At 49.6% G+C, this 13102-nt stretch overlaps 1 pseudogene; it reads left to right on the top strand.

Moving 5' to 3' along the window:
- Positions 1-3081: 3081 nt before the first annotated feature.
- LOC142917445 (large ribosomal subunit protein eL43-like) lies at positions 3082-12897 on the top strand (annotated as a pseudogene).
- Positions 12898-13102: the final 205 nt, after the last annotated feature.

Below are 13102 nucleotides of genomic sequence, written 5' to 3'. Positions count from 1 at the left end.
AATTATGCGCATAAATTATGCTGATTCGAGAGATAATCGTATTAATTTATGCGAGTGGGCATGGTTATGATAATTCAGGTCATTATGGATTATAAGGTCGAGCCTCGGTGACGAGGATTGTGTTATGATTTGGAATAACGCAATTAATCGTATGCAGTGACGCAGGCGTTGTGAGCGTGAATGAGAGAGAGTCGATTCCACTCTGCTCTTTAATTCCGTATTATCGATAAGGATACGATTACTCTCGATTGAACATTATGAATTATGTGTTATGGATTATGTGTGGTGATAGTGTGCTTATGATAGGTCCCCAGGATTCAGATCTCATACGCAGAACAATATTATGCAGAATTTCAGGAAGAATCACACACAAACCTGCTTTGATCAATTTTATTTTCTAGCTAACTTTAATTTTTGGATAATATGAAAACTCAATCTCGGGATGTTGGAATTTCAACACAGCGTTAACATGATACCATCACGATTGCGTTGTTTCACCTCGATAGCGGCACCTGTGGTTAATTCCCGACGCGTAACGCAATCGATCGGTTGTTGAGAGAGAGATTAAAAACAAGCGAACTATTCTATCAAAACCTTGACCTTATAATATGCAAACTCGTATTCTTGAATGATTACACAACACGGCACTCGGTCTTTGATTCGTATCCAATCCTTAACACATTCTGATATGCGAAATTATTATGCTTGAAATCGTCAGCACAGTACCACGGCGATGTTCGTTCATTGATTCATCAACGATTATGCAATTAAAGCGTTCTACTGAAATAATTATGATTGCCTCATCAACGTAACTCAATGGGTGGGGATGTTTTTCGTTATCAGCTAATAGTTGACGCAGTTATCATGAGTCTTGTATGTTTAATGGGAGTGTTGTTGATTTCTTGCGTTGAGCAAACGCCTAGGTTGATTTCCTTGCCAAAAAAAATGTTTGTTCGTTGTGTAGCGGTGGGGGAGTGAGAAGGGAGTGTGGGGGAGGGGCATACGAACGACTGCCAGTTTCTGTCCACCGCTGGCTGGATGAGTCAGCACGACGCTCGCCGTCGTCGCGCCGACGACGGTGACGCGAAGTTGCGTGCTGTAGCACGCTGGTGGCACGCTGTTGGCACGTGCTGGTGCTGATGCTGATGGCACGCTGGTGGCGCGCTGTTGGCACGCGCTGGTGCTGATGCTGGTGCTGATGGCACGCTGGTGGCGCGCGCTCCCTCTCCTTGAAGATGCGCGAACGCGCCCGTGCTGATTCGCTGACAGCAGTTTCCTCCACTGCTGGATGAGCTACGCCGGCGCGCGCTCTTTCCGCTGCTGTAGTATCTGACGCTGCGCTCGCCGGCGACAGGTCAATTTTTTCTTCTGCTGAGTGAGCCGATTCGCACGCGCTCTCTTTGTTGAGGTTGTTGGCGGCTCTCTGACAGCAGGTTTCCTCCACTGCTGTATGACTCAAGTCGCACGCGCTTGGTCACTGGTTAGCTGAAGTTGTTGGCGGCTGCCCAAGCTTTTCCGCTGCTGGTTGAGCCACGTTGCACGTGCTTTCTTTTTGGAGATGCTCGAGCGCTCTCAGCGCTGATTCGCTGATAGCAGTTTCTCTCCACTGCTGTATGACTCACTTTCGTTGATACATGGCGACTCATGCGATCCTCGCTACTCAGCGAGGCTCGGAGCCAGCCGCTCCATGCGACTGCTCGTCCTGTGGACGTCTTGACTCGCTGATCTGTCTTCACTCTTGACTGTTGACTTCTCTGACTTTTGAAAATGCGGCTGACCGTTATATTCAAAGACAATTCTCTCTGCGCAGTGGAAAAGGGGGGGGGGGGGGGGGTGGGGTTTGTGTGTGTGAGTTCGTGTGTGTGTACAGATGGCTCTCGCGCTCTTCGGGAGAGACAAAGGTGGTCGGGGTTGCTTGGGATATTGTTTAAACTCTTTCGTAAGTTTGCCCGTTCGCCTCATTCCTTCTCGAAAACCTTTGATGTGACTGTATTTTGTCTCCAAGCTTTGTTTTAAGAGTAAAAGTATTAAAGGTGAAAATCATTTGATAGCGAATTAATTATTGGATAATAATTCACTGATGTATCTGGTGGCCTGGTCTTAATTGGAGTGAGCACGAGGACCGCTAACTTTAGCTTATTCTTGTTATTGCATTTTAAATTTTAACTGTTGTTTAAAAAAAAATGGTTTAACCCGTGGGCGTCCTCATTTCTGGCTTGCGGAGGGCTTCCCTCTGCGTGACCTCCCTTAGGGCACATCAAACTCTTGTTAATCTGGAGATCTTCGCAGATAGCTGCTAACATCCTCGCTTCGAGAGTTTTATTATTTCTTTATTTATTAATGGCCTGTTTATGACCGACATCTGGTTTTTCGTGCGCCTGGCTTACGGGTTTTATTGATTATTTTTTTCGTTTGTTAAAAAAATATATGATATATATAACGGCAAATATTATTGTTAATATCAATTTTCGAAAAGGCTCATATACAACAGGTGGGGGTTGTTGTTTTTGTTACCAGGCGAGACTGAAGAGAAATTTAATTTGGTTTTTTATTTGAGTTTTGCCAAGTTGCTGCGAGATGTCGTCGGCTTAGACAGCTTGGCGCTTCTGTGTAGAGTAGTGAGCGACTGGCAGGGGAGCGAGCGGCTTGTGTGTTTGTTAAATCGTGAGAGACGCCTAATCCCCTCTCTCGGACGGCAGAAATCGCCCCGTCGTTTATACCATCTGTATATGTTTCTCGCCATTGCCTGTGGGGTCTTCAGCGGGTCCATGTTTTAGGAGAAGCGTTTGTTCGAAGCAGTCAAATGTTTCCAAAAAAAATAACCCAATTCGTCAATCCAAGACCTGCATATTAAGTTTGCGAAAACGCCGTTGCAGAGCAAATGTGTCCCACTCTCCTCTTTTCGAACTTCGGCAGCTGGGCCTTCATCTGCCTCTTGAGCGCGCCAGTTGCACCGCCTGTACAATCGCTAGCCGTGCCACTGCCATTTCCGGGACCGACGCCGTGCACACGCACGACCGTACTGACGGCGGACTGCGCTCGCGTTCCCCCGGACGCGGGACGGGTGGTTCGTGCGGGAGTATGGGCGGGGGACTGCCCGGCAGCTCGCTCAGAAACACGCCGGTGGCCGTCGCGGGGTTCGGGGCCGTGGCGGGTCTGGCCGCGTTGGGCGTTCGCAAGATCATAAAGTATTAAAGCTTTCGTGACTGCATAAAATTACTCATTGGTTGAACACGAAATGTAACACTCTTCTGAAATTCGTGGTCCGCCAGGAAGTGTCTAGCTGTGTTGTTGGCCTGACTGGATGTGCTTCACGTAATATTTTTCAGGTTTGTTGAATTCTCGTCTCTCATCTTTTTGCTGTATTTACCGCCGTGATTTGTTCTTGACACCTTATGAAGATCGCTTGCGTTGTGATCGAAACGTCGTGATTGTTTTTTGTTTCAATATAATCTTATTGTATTTCTACATACATTTGCAAGATCCTCGGCGGATTCTGCTGAACCTTCCAAGCGGGACTAGGCCCCAATCGTGTCCGGCTCCCGTGCACGGCGTGCCCCACGGCGTCGTCGCCTCCGGCCGAGCTAAACGGAGCACCGCTACCGCGACCGCGGGGAAAAACATCGAGACTCTGAACGGACGCGGCACTCGTCCCCCCCCTCCCCTGCAAAGTTAAATTGTGGTGCTCAACGTTACCGTGGCGGTGGAGTCTTTGCAAAGATGCAGCTTGCAAATGCAGCTTTTTTGTTCTTTGGTTCTTTCGGTAAAGTCACGTAGAATGAGAATAAAATAATAAATTGATAAAATAAAATAACACAATAATATTCTCATTCTACGTGACTTTACCGAAAGAACCAAAGAAGATGAATCCTTGCAGTCACGAAAGCTTTCAATTAAAATGCAGCTTTTTTGTTTTGCGTGCCGATCTTCGCTGTCCCGTTAAGTTTCCGTTTCGTTAAAACCTGCCGCACGGGAGCGACGGGCCGCCGGGGTGCGTGGTGCCAAACCGTCGGTCGCGTTCTGTGGGGCCTGTCGGTGCTTTGTTAATGTTTTGAACCTCTCTGTGCGAGCGAGGCGTTTGCGTCTTTCCCAGCGAGAAAAACCCGACGGTCGAATGGAAATTGCTCCTGTTGGACGGCAACTGTTTTACTTTAATGGAGTCGTTAAATTCACGTTAGTCTGGCCTCAATGAGGCAGCATTGTAAGCGTTGGTAAAATTGAGCATTTCGGAAGCACTTATGTAAATTTTATTATTATTTTATTTAAATACAATTTCAGGACAGGGTGAAAGATTACAAACGTGTTAACGCGTGCGTTACATAGTTGCTACCGCGAACACGGCGAGGAATTGAATGACGCTTGCCATCACGGCAGCGTTTTGGCCATAAACAGAGCAATCAGTTCTCGTTGTTTTGGTCTTCATGCAACTCGAGCAAGCGGGAGTTGAATTTGGCAGCGGGCAGCAACAGCCGCTGCAGCGCCTTGCGTGAAAGTTGCAGGGTAGCAAAGCCTCAACTTGCAAACATATACGTTCTAGACTGTTCATATACGTTCTAGGCTGTTCATATACGTTCTAGACTGTTCATATACGTTCTAGACTGTCCATATACGTTCTAGACTGTTCATATACGTTCTAGACTGTTCATATACGTTCTAGACTGTTCATATACGTTCTAGACTGTTCATATACATTCTAGACTGTTCATATACGTTCTAGACTGTTCATATACGTTCTAGACTGTTCATATACGTTCTAGACTGTTTATATACGTCCTAGACTGTTCATATACGTTATGCGGGTGTTTAACCCACACAGTACCCCGGCGTTGCTACGACGACGCGCCACAGTAGCCACCATACACCCCCTGCACGCGCGCCACTCTAACGACTCGGAAGACCCTGGCCACTCCGAGGACAACCAGGATCTGGCCTGGCAGGTTGGCCCAACCCCCCGGGCCGAGATTGCTCCCCTGCATGATGCGTTACATGTGCCTTGGGCAGATTTACCTAAGGGGGAGGCCGATCAGCTGTGTGGGTTGTTACGGGAGTACACCGACGTGTTCAGCGAGCACGATTCAGATGTAGGCCGAACAGACCTTGTTAAGCACCAAATTGACACAGGTGCAGCCCGACCGATCAAACTCCCCGCATACCGGGTGGGCGTGCCCGAACGGACCCAGATCAAGGAGGCAGTCGTGGACATGCTACGTGATAACATAATTCACCCCTCGACGAGCCCCTGGTCTGCCCCGGTGGTGCTAGTGACGAAACAAGCAGTCACCCTCGGCGACGCCTTCCCCATACCGCGCATCGACGACACCTTTGACAGCCTCGCAGGAGCACGGTATTTTTCCACCCTCGATCTGGCGTCCGGGTACTGGCAGGTGGAGATGGCGGAGGAGGATCGGCCGAAAACCGCGTTTACCACCCCGATGGGGCTGTTCGAGTTTCGAGTGCTTCCGTTCGGACTCACTAACGCGCCCGCGACGTTCCAGCGGTTGATGGAGTTGGTAATGCGGGGCTTACAGTGGGAACAGTGCCTGATTTACCTGGATGACGTGATAGTGTTCAGCAGATCTCTGTCCGAGCACTGGTCCAGGTTGCGAGAGGTGTTCCAGCGACTACGAGCAGCCCATCTCAAGCTCAAGCCGCGTAAGTGCTACATTGCGCAGTGCGAGGTAGGGTACCTCGGACACCGAGTCAGCGAGGCGGGGGTGCGCACCGATCCGGAAAAGGTGCGCGCCGTAGTGGAATGGCCACGGCCCAGGAATCTGACGGAGATCAGGTCATTCTTGGGACTCGCCACCTATTATCGTCGATTTGTAAAGGGATTCAGCGAGATTGCACTTCCCCTCACCCAACTCACCTCCCCTAAGAACCCCTATCGATGGACGGAGGCCTGCCAGACGGCCTTCACCGCCCTCAAAGACCACCTCACCCACACCCCCACCCTAGCTTTCCCAGATTTCACCACGGACTTTATCTTGGACACCGACGCCTGCAGCAGTGGGCTGGCCGCGGTGCTGTCACAGGTGCAGGGTGGGGGGGGCAGATGGCGCAATGGCTGGCGGAGTTGCAGGAGTACAACCTGCAAATAGAGTACCGAGCTGGGCGTACGCACGCAAACGCGGACGCCTTGTCGAGGCGGCCCGCGGTGTGCGCCGAGACAAGGTTGGAGGAAGTCTGCCCGTGCTTCACGGGGGGGCGTTGCCGGCAGGTGGCAGGCCCCCAGGAGCGCACCGAGACTAACCCTCCCCCGGTGAGAGGCAGTGCAGTATGTGCCACAGACACCCCGGTAGGAGGAACCAGGGACCTGGCGGACCACTCGGCGGGCACGGGGCCCACACCCCGGGGCCCGACGGGTCGCGCAACCCCACCCGATCGGATCCAGGAGGACGTCGGCTGCGCCTTTCCGGGCCTGGACGACGTGCAGCTGAGACGGACCCAGCTGCGGGATCCGGATCTGGCGGCGGTGGAAGCGGCCCTACGGGAGAAGAAGGACGCCCTACCAGGACCCTGGAGTGGTTTGTATGCCCGGTTGTGCATGCAGAACGGGGTAGTACGAGAGCTGACTGAAGCCGGCCAGCCTGGGTGCATCTGTGTTCCCGCCCAGGTGCGACCCCAGCTGCTAAGACTGGTGCACGACCACCCGCTCGGGGGCCATGATGGGGAATGGCGCACTCGGGAAACCCTGCGTCGCCAGTATCTCTGGCCCAAGTTAGCACAAGACGTGCCCGCCTGGGTACAGGGCTGCCGCGCGTGCCAGCAATGCGGGCCGAAACCAGCGCGATACCAGGTACCCCTGAGACCGTTCCGCATCAGTCGAACGAATCAGCTGGTTGGGATCGACCTGCAAGGGCCATTCCCGCGATCCCACCGGGGCAACCGATATATTCTCGTAGCGGTGGAGTACTTCACACGCTATCCCGTAGCGGTGGCCATCCCCGATAAGACAGCCCTCGTAGTGGCCCGAGCGTTCGTGGAACACTACGTACTGAAGCACGGGATCCCCGAACGAGTCATTACCGACCAGGGTAGTGAGTTCGAGGCAGAGCTATTCCAGGCGCTGTGCCGGGAGTTCGGGATCCAGAAGGACCAACTACGGCGTACCACCCCCAGGCAAATGGGATGGTAAAGAGGATGAACCAGACTCTAGCCGGGAAGCTTAAACGCATGGCGGCCCCGAATCAACGGGACTGGGACGAACACCTCCCCTATGCTCTGTTCGCCTACACCACCACGGTACACACATCTACGGGACAGACCCCGTTCCTAATGATGTTTGGTCGTGAGTCTCGCCTACCCACAGATCTGCTGTTCGGTGTCCCTCCGCCGCAATGGGAGGAAGGGAGCCGCCCCGTGGAGCATCTGATGGAGACCCTACGAGGAGCGAGGGGCCGGGCCTACCCGCAAGGCGAGGCCGCACACCAGAGGCAGGAGCAGGGGACCCGACCCCGAATGGAGCCCTCCTTCTACTCGGCGGGCTCTAAGGTATGGCTGCACACCCCTCGCGTCAGGGCCGGGCAGGCGGGGAAGCTAACCACCTACTGGCGGGGACCCTGGACCGTGGGACGACAGATCTCCCCCTGGACGGTACTGATTCAAGGGGGGGAGAGAGGCCGGGAGATGGTGGTCAACGTCCGGCGACTAAAACCATGAATCGACTCCCTTTCATTCATGCTCACAACACCTACAGAACTGCATACGATCAATTGCGTTATTCCAATTCATAACCAAACCTCGTCACCGAGGCTCGACCACATAATCCATAACGACCTGCATTATCATACCCACGCCCACTCGCATAAATTAATACGATTATCTCTCGAATCTGCATAATTTATGTGCATAATTACACTGATTAACATAATTTCGGATAAATTAGGCACATTTCAAATTTCATTTAATTTTCATTATTTTCATCAATTTTCATAACACCTATATATACAACAGTAGGGTTAGCGGTTAGGGGTTAGGGTTCATTTGGATTCGGGGTTGGGAAAGGGTTAGGGGTTAGGGTTAATTTTTAGGGTTAGAGGGTTATGCTTAGGAGTTAGCGTTCGGGGTTATGGTTAGGGGATAAGGTTAGCTGTTAACGTTAGCTGTTAGGGTTATGGGTAGGGTTAGAGGTTAGGGTTAGGGGTTAAGGTCGGCGGTTAGGGTTTAAGGTTAGGGGTTAGGCACATCTGCCAAAAAACATTGCCAAGCTGCAGTGTGTACAAAATTATTTGGCAGGCGTCATGACGGGAACTGCAAAATCCGACCATGTTTGTCCAGTGCTCACTGAACTGCATTGGCTTCCTGTTCCCGAACTCATTCATTATAAGGTTGCACCCATTACATACAAAGCGCTTGCCACAAATGAACCACAATACCTTGCTGGTATCATCAAAAAGCATAAACGCTCATGCAAACTCTGGTCATCCTCGCACCAGCTTTTGGCTAGTCGTCGAATAAAGACGGTCGCTGCATTGCACGTTTTCAGATGCACTTCTGCAGCCATCTGGAATGTTCTTCCGATATTAGGAAGTTACTGGAGCTACGCATTTTTAAAATCTCGATCGAAAATAAATTTTCTTGAGAACTGCTTTTGTGCTTAGTTTGTTGTCCTTCCCCCGCACCTCCGATGATCATGGATGGCTATGTACGGTGTGATAGAAGTTCAACATACACACCAACATGGACACTCGCTAAATAACCTAAACAACATGGACACTCGCTAGATAACCGAACGAACATGGACAGTCGCAAAATAACCTCACCATCATGGACACTCGCTAAATAACCTAACCATCATGAAACACTCGCTAAATTAACTAACCATCATGGACACTCGCTAAAATAACCTAACCATCATGGACACTGCTAAATAACCTCACCATCATGGACACTCGCTAAATAACCTAACCATCATGGACACTCGCTAAACAACCTAACCATCATGGACACTCGCTAAATTAACTAACCATCATGGACACTCGCTAAATAACCTAACCATCATGGACACTGCTAAATAACTTAACCATCTTGGACACTCGCTAAATAACTTAACCATCTTGGACAATCGCTAAATAACATAACCATCATGGACACTCGCTAAAATAACCTAACCATCATGGACACTGCTAAATAACCTCACCATCATGGACACTCGCTAAATAACCTAACCATCATGGACACTCGCTAAATAACCTAACCATTATGGACACTCGCTAAATAACCTAACCATCATGGATACTCGATAAATAACTTAACCAACATGGACACTCGATAAGTAACCTAACCATCAGGGACAACTTGCTAAATAACCTAACCATCATGGACACTCACTAAATAACCTAACCAACATGGACACTTGCAAAATGACCTAACCAACATGGACACTCGCTAAATAACCTAACCATCATGGACACTCGCTAAATAACCTAACCATCATGGACACTTGCAAAATAACCTAACCATCATGTACACTCGCTAAATAACCTAACCAACATGGACACTCGCTAAATAACCTAACCATCATGGACACTCGCTAAATAACCTAACCATCATGGACACTTGCAAAATAACCTAACCATCATGTACACTCGCTAAATAACCTAACCAACATGGACACTCGCTAAATAACATAACCATCATGGACACTCACAAAATAACCTCACCATCAGGGACACTCGCTAAATAACCTAACCATCATGGACACTCAATAAATAACCTAACTATCATGGACACTCACTAACTAACCTAACCAACATGGACACTCGCTAAATAACCTCACCATCATGGACACTCGCTAAATAACCTAACCATCATGGACACTCAATAAATAACCTAACCATCATGGACACTCAATATATAACCTAACCATCATGGACACTCGCTAAATAACCTAACCATCATGGACACTCGCTAAATAACCTAACCAACATGGACACTCACTAAATAACCTAACCAACATGGACACTAGAAAAATGACCTAACCAACATGGACACTCGCTAGGGATATTAGGGCCAGGGATATTAGGGCCAGGGATATTAAGGCCAGGGATATTAGGCCCAGGGATATTAGGGCCAGGGATATTAGGTCCAGCGATGTTAGGGCCAGGGATATTAGGGCCAGGGATATTAGGGCCAGGGATATTAGGGCCGATTACGTTCCGCGCTGCTTTATTCATTGGTGCGAGTTTTATATGTGCGTTGTTTTTGCCGTGGTCTATCCACTGTTAGATGAAAGCAGTCCGCCTCTTTTTAACGACCTTGCGACTCGCCTGTTTGTGTTGCGCGGCGAAACGATTGATGGTGACAGACGCCTTCGCTGGGTTGCGAGTGTGGCTTAGACGGCCACGGTGTCGATCTATTTCATCGGTTGGACGAGCATGTATTCAACCCGCCACCGAGCTCGCGCAAGTAGCCGGTTTGGCTGCAGGTTGCACCGCAAGTGATGGCGTCTTAAGAAACCGCGTGTCCAGCAGCTGTGGACAGAAAACGCCATAAGCATCATATAGGCCGCGGGACTCGGTTGGGGATCGGTGCAGTAGTACTACCCTTGTACGGTGCTTGTGATGCCTCGACACCTTCCAACTTGGTGTGGGAGAGTAGCAGCAGCACGAGACGTGCGTGTTGGCGCGGTCATTCTCTGATCCAGCAGTGTATTGACCTGATGACTGTTGGCGTCCCAAACCTGCTTGGAGAGTTGCCGCAGGTTTCCCTTCAAAAATATTCCTCGCTGGGTTCTTGATTGGTTTTATGTGCACATGGCTCAACACACGAGACCAGGCATCTGAATAATATATTTAACGTTTTTGTGCGGATTTAAATAATTTCCCGAGTGTTGACAATGTTTAATCTCCGTACAGGTCTTCTTGGATTAGATCGCGTAAATATGCAAATGTATCGTTAAACCTGCCACCGGCCGATTAGTAAGGTTTGTCACGTAATCAGAACATGCCAATTCGTTACTAGTACGGCACAAATCTGGTTGTCACCTGATGAAGCTAGGTGTAATTACTGGCAAAACGTCGTACTCAGATTGTAAATGTTGTGGCTTGGCTCTCCAACACTGATGTGCTGTACTAGTATACTACACAATACACTATACAATACACTAGTGCTGTACTAGTAACGAATTGGCATGTTCAGTTTACGTGACAACCCTTACTAGTTGGCTGTCGGGTGGTGGCGGGTTTTATCGACACTTTTATATATTTACGCCATCTAACCCAAAACACTCTACTATGGATGATAGTGGTCGCGAAAGCCTACGTGTTAAACTTAATGTTTAATCTGCAATGCAGTAAATTGCCGATGTGTAGGGTATTCCACGCCACCAGACCTTAATGTTTACTGTTGTACGTAAACCGTTCTGGTGGTGTGGTTCGTTAAACTATCCTTTAGCCTTTGTCTACTGCGACCTATTCGATTTTGCCCAACCTCTTCGTGCTGAAAGCGTGCCATAGGTAATTGTAGACTTATGGGTGGCAATTGTTCTTATAAGGGCGAGTAAAATATAAACTTGAATATTGTTTTGTTTGGGAAGTCTGTCGTAATGTGACCTTGGTGCGAAGCATCTGAGCGGATATAAAACGCTGCGTGTCCAGGAAAATGACGTTTTGTGTGGTCTTTGCTTTCGGCTCTCTTTCTCCGTTAGGCAAAGCGCACGAAGAAGGTTGGCATTGTGGGCAAGTATGGCACGCGGTACGGCGCGTCCCTGCGTAAGATGGTGAAGAAAATCTAGATCAGCCAGCACGCCAAGTACACGTGCTCCTTCTGCGGCAAGGTGAGGGGCGCCAACCCACGTGGCAATAGGGGCACGTCTGGGCGTTATCCGGTGGCTCGCGCTGGTTGGGTCAAGTTGTGAGTGCCAGCCTGCAAAGGTCAAGATTGCAATTGGGTGGTGGTCGTCACCGGCAATGGTTGCCTCAATAGGTTTTTTTGCGAATAAAATTGGGCCTGGACTACTGTCCTTGGAGTTGCAGGGCAGAAAAAGCAGTCTCAGGTACGACTGCCTCGACCCTTAAACCGACTACAATAACAGGTCATCGGCTAATAAAGCAAGACTTTAAAGGACCGATAAAAAGTTAAACGTCGTTACCCCAAGGAGTGGCAGTGGCTGTTTCTGTCTGGGTAAATGGGATATGGCTTCTTTCAATTTTAATTTCAGACGTTACACGTGACTAACCCAGGGTTTTGTCGCCTGTGTACACCGATCACTGTTCATTAAACACTCTTCTAGACATTCTCATTTGCTAGACACAACTCCCATCGCTTCCTCTGCCCTACCAATTTGCCGTGGTTGCTCATGATAAATGCACTACCAGTGAAGATTTCCATCCACAATTCCCATAAATTGCCCTCGTGTTGTCCTTAACAAATTGGGGTCCTCGTGTTTTAGTACACGCACACGTGTTGTGCTCACGCTTGTTAACTGTGTGCCTTGACCGGTGATTTCCGCTCAGTGTACCTGTGGTGCTCGTGTTGTCCTTGTGAAAGCCAGACCAAGATGAAGAGGAGGGTGGTGGGCATCTGGCACTGCGGCTCGTGCACGAAGACCGTGGCAGGAGGTGCATGGACCTACAAGTACGTCTTGCACGCTATGTTGAGCCAAAGCCTAAGATGCTTTTACCGTTCCTTATCGTTTTCTGTAATATTTTCAAAGGTAATTATTTTGAAAATGACCAAGGTGTGTATTATTAGGATGAAGGTTTAGAAGTGTTTATTACGATGTCACCCAATGTGTGTAACCGCCCGTTCCTCCTTCAGCACGACCTCGGCTGTCACAGTGAGGTCTGCCATCCGCCGCCTGCGTGAGCTGAAGGACCAGCGAGGGACCCTTCCCACACTGCTCACACCACCGTCCTAGCACACCAGGGAGATCACAATAAAGTGTATATGAACCAGCATCAGTGCCTGTGCGTTTTTTGTTCTGTGCAGTGTGCTCTTCATTTCTGCATCATTGCTCGCGAATTGGGAAATGACAAAGCACCATTGCTGCCACCCCCCCGCCTCACATCGCTAATGCCCACTTAGTGACCAGTGATGCTGCGTTCATTCACATGGTGCCACTTGGGTGAGCTGGTGCAAGGCATCTCAAGTTGTACTGCAG

Source organism: Petromyzon marinus, unplaced genomic scaffold, assembly GCF_048934315.1.
Source record: "Petromyzon marinus isolate PM22_M1 ecotype Great Lakes invasive population unplaced genomic scaffold, UKy_Petmar_22M1.pri1.0 PM_G_Scaffold_50, whole genome shotgun sequence".
Taxonomy (NCBI): domain Eukaryota; kingdom Metazoa; phylum Chordata; class Hyperoartia; order Petromyzontiformes; family Petromyzontidae; genus Petromyzon; species Petromyzon marinus.
This window is presented reverse-complemented; position numbering and strand designations above follow the sequence as displayed.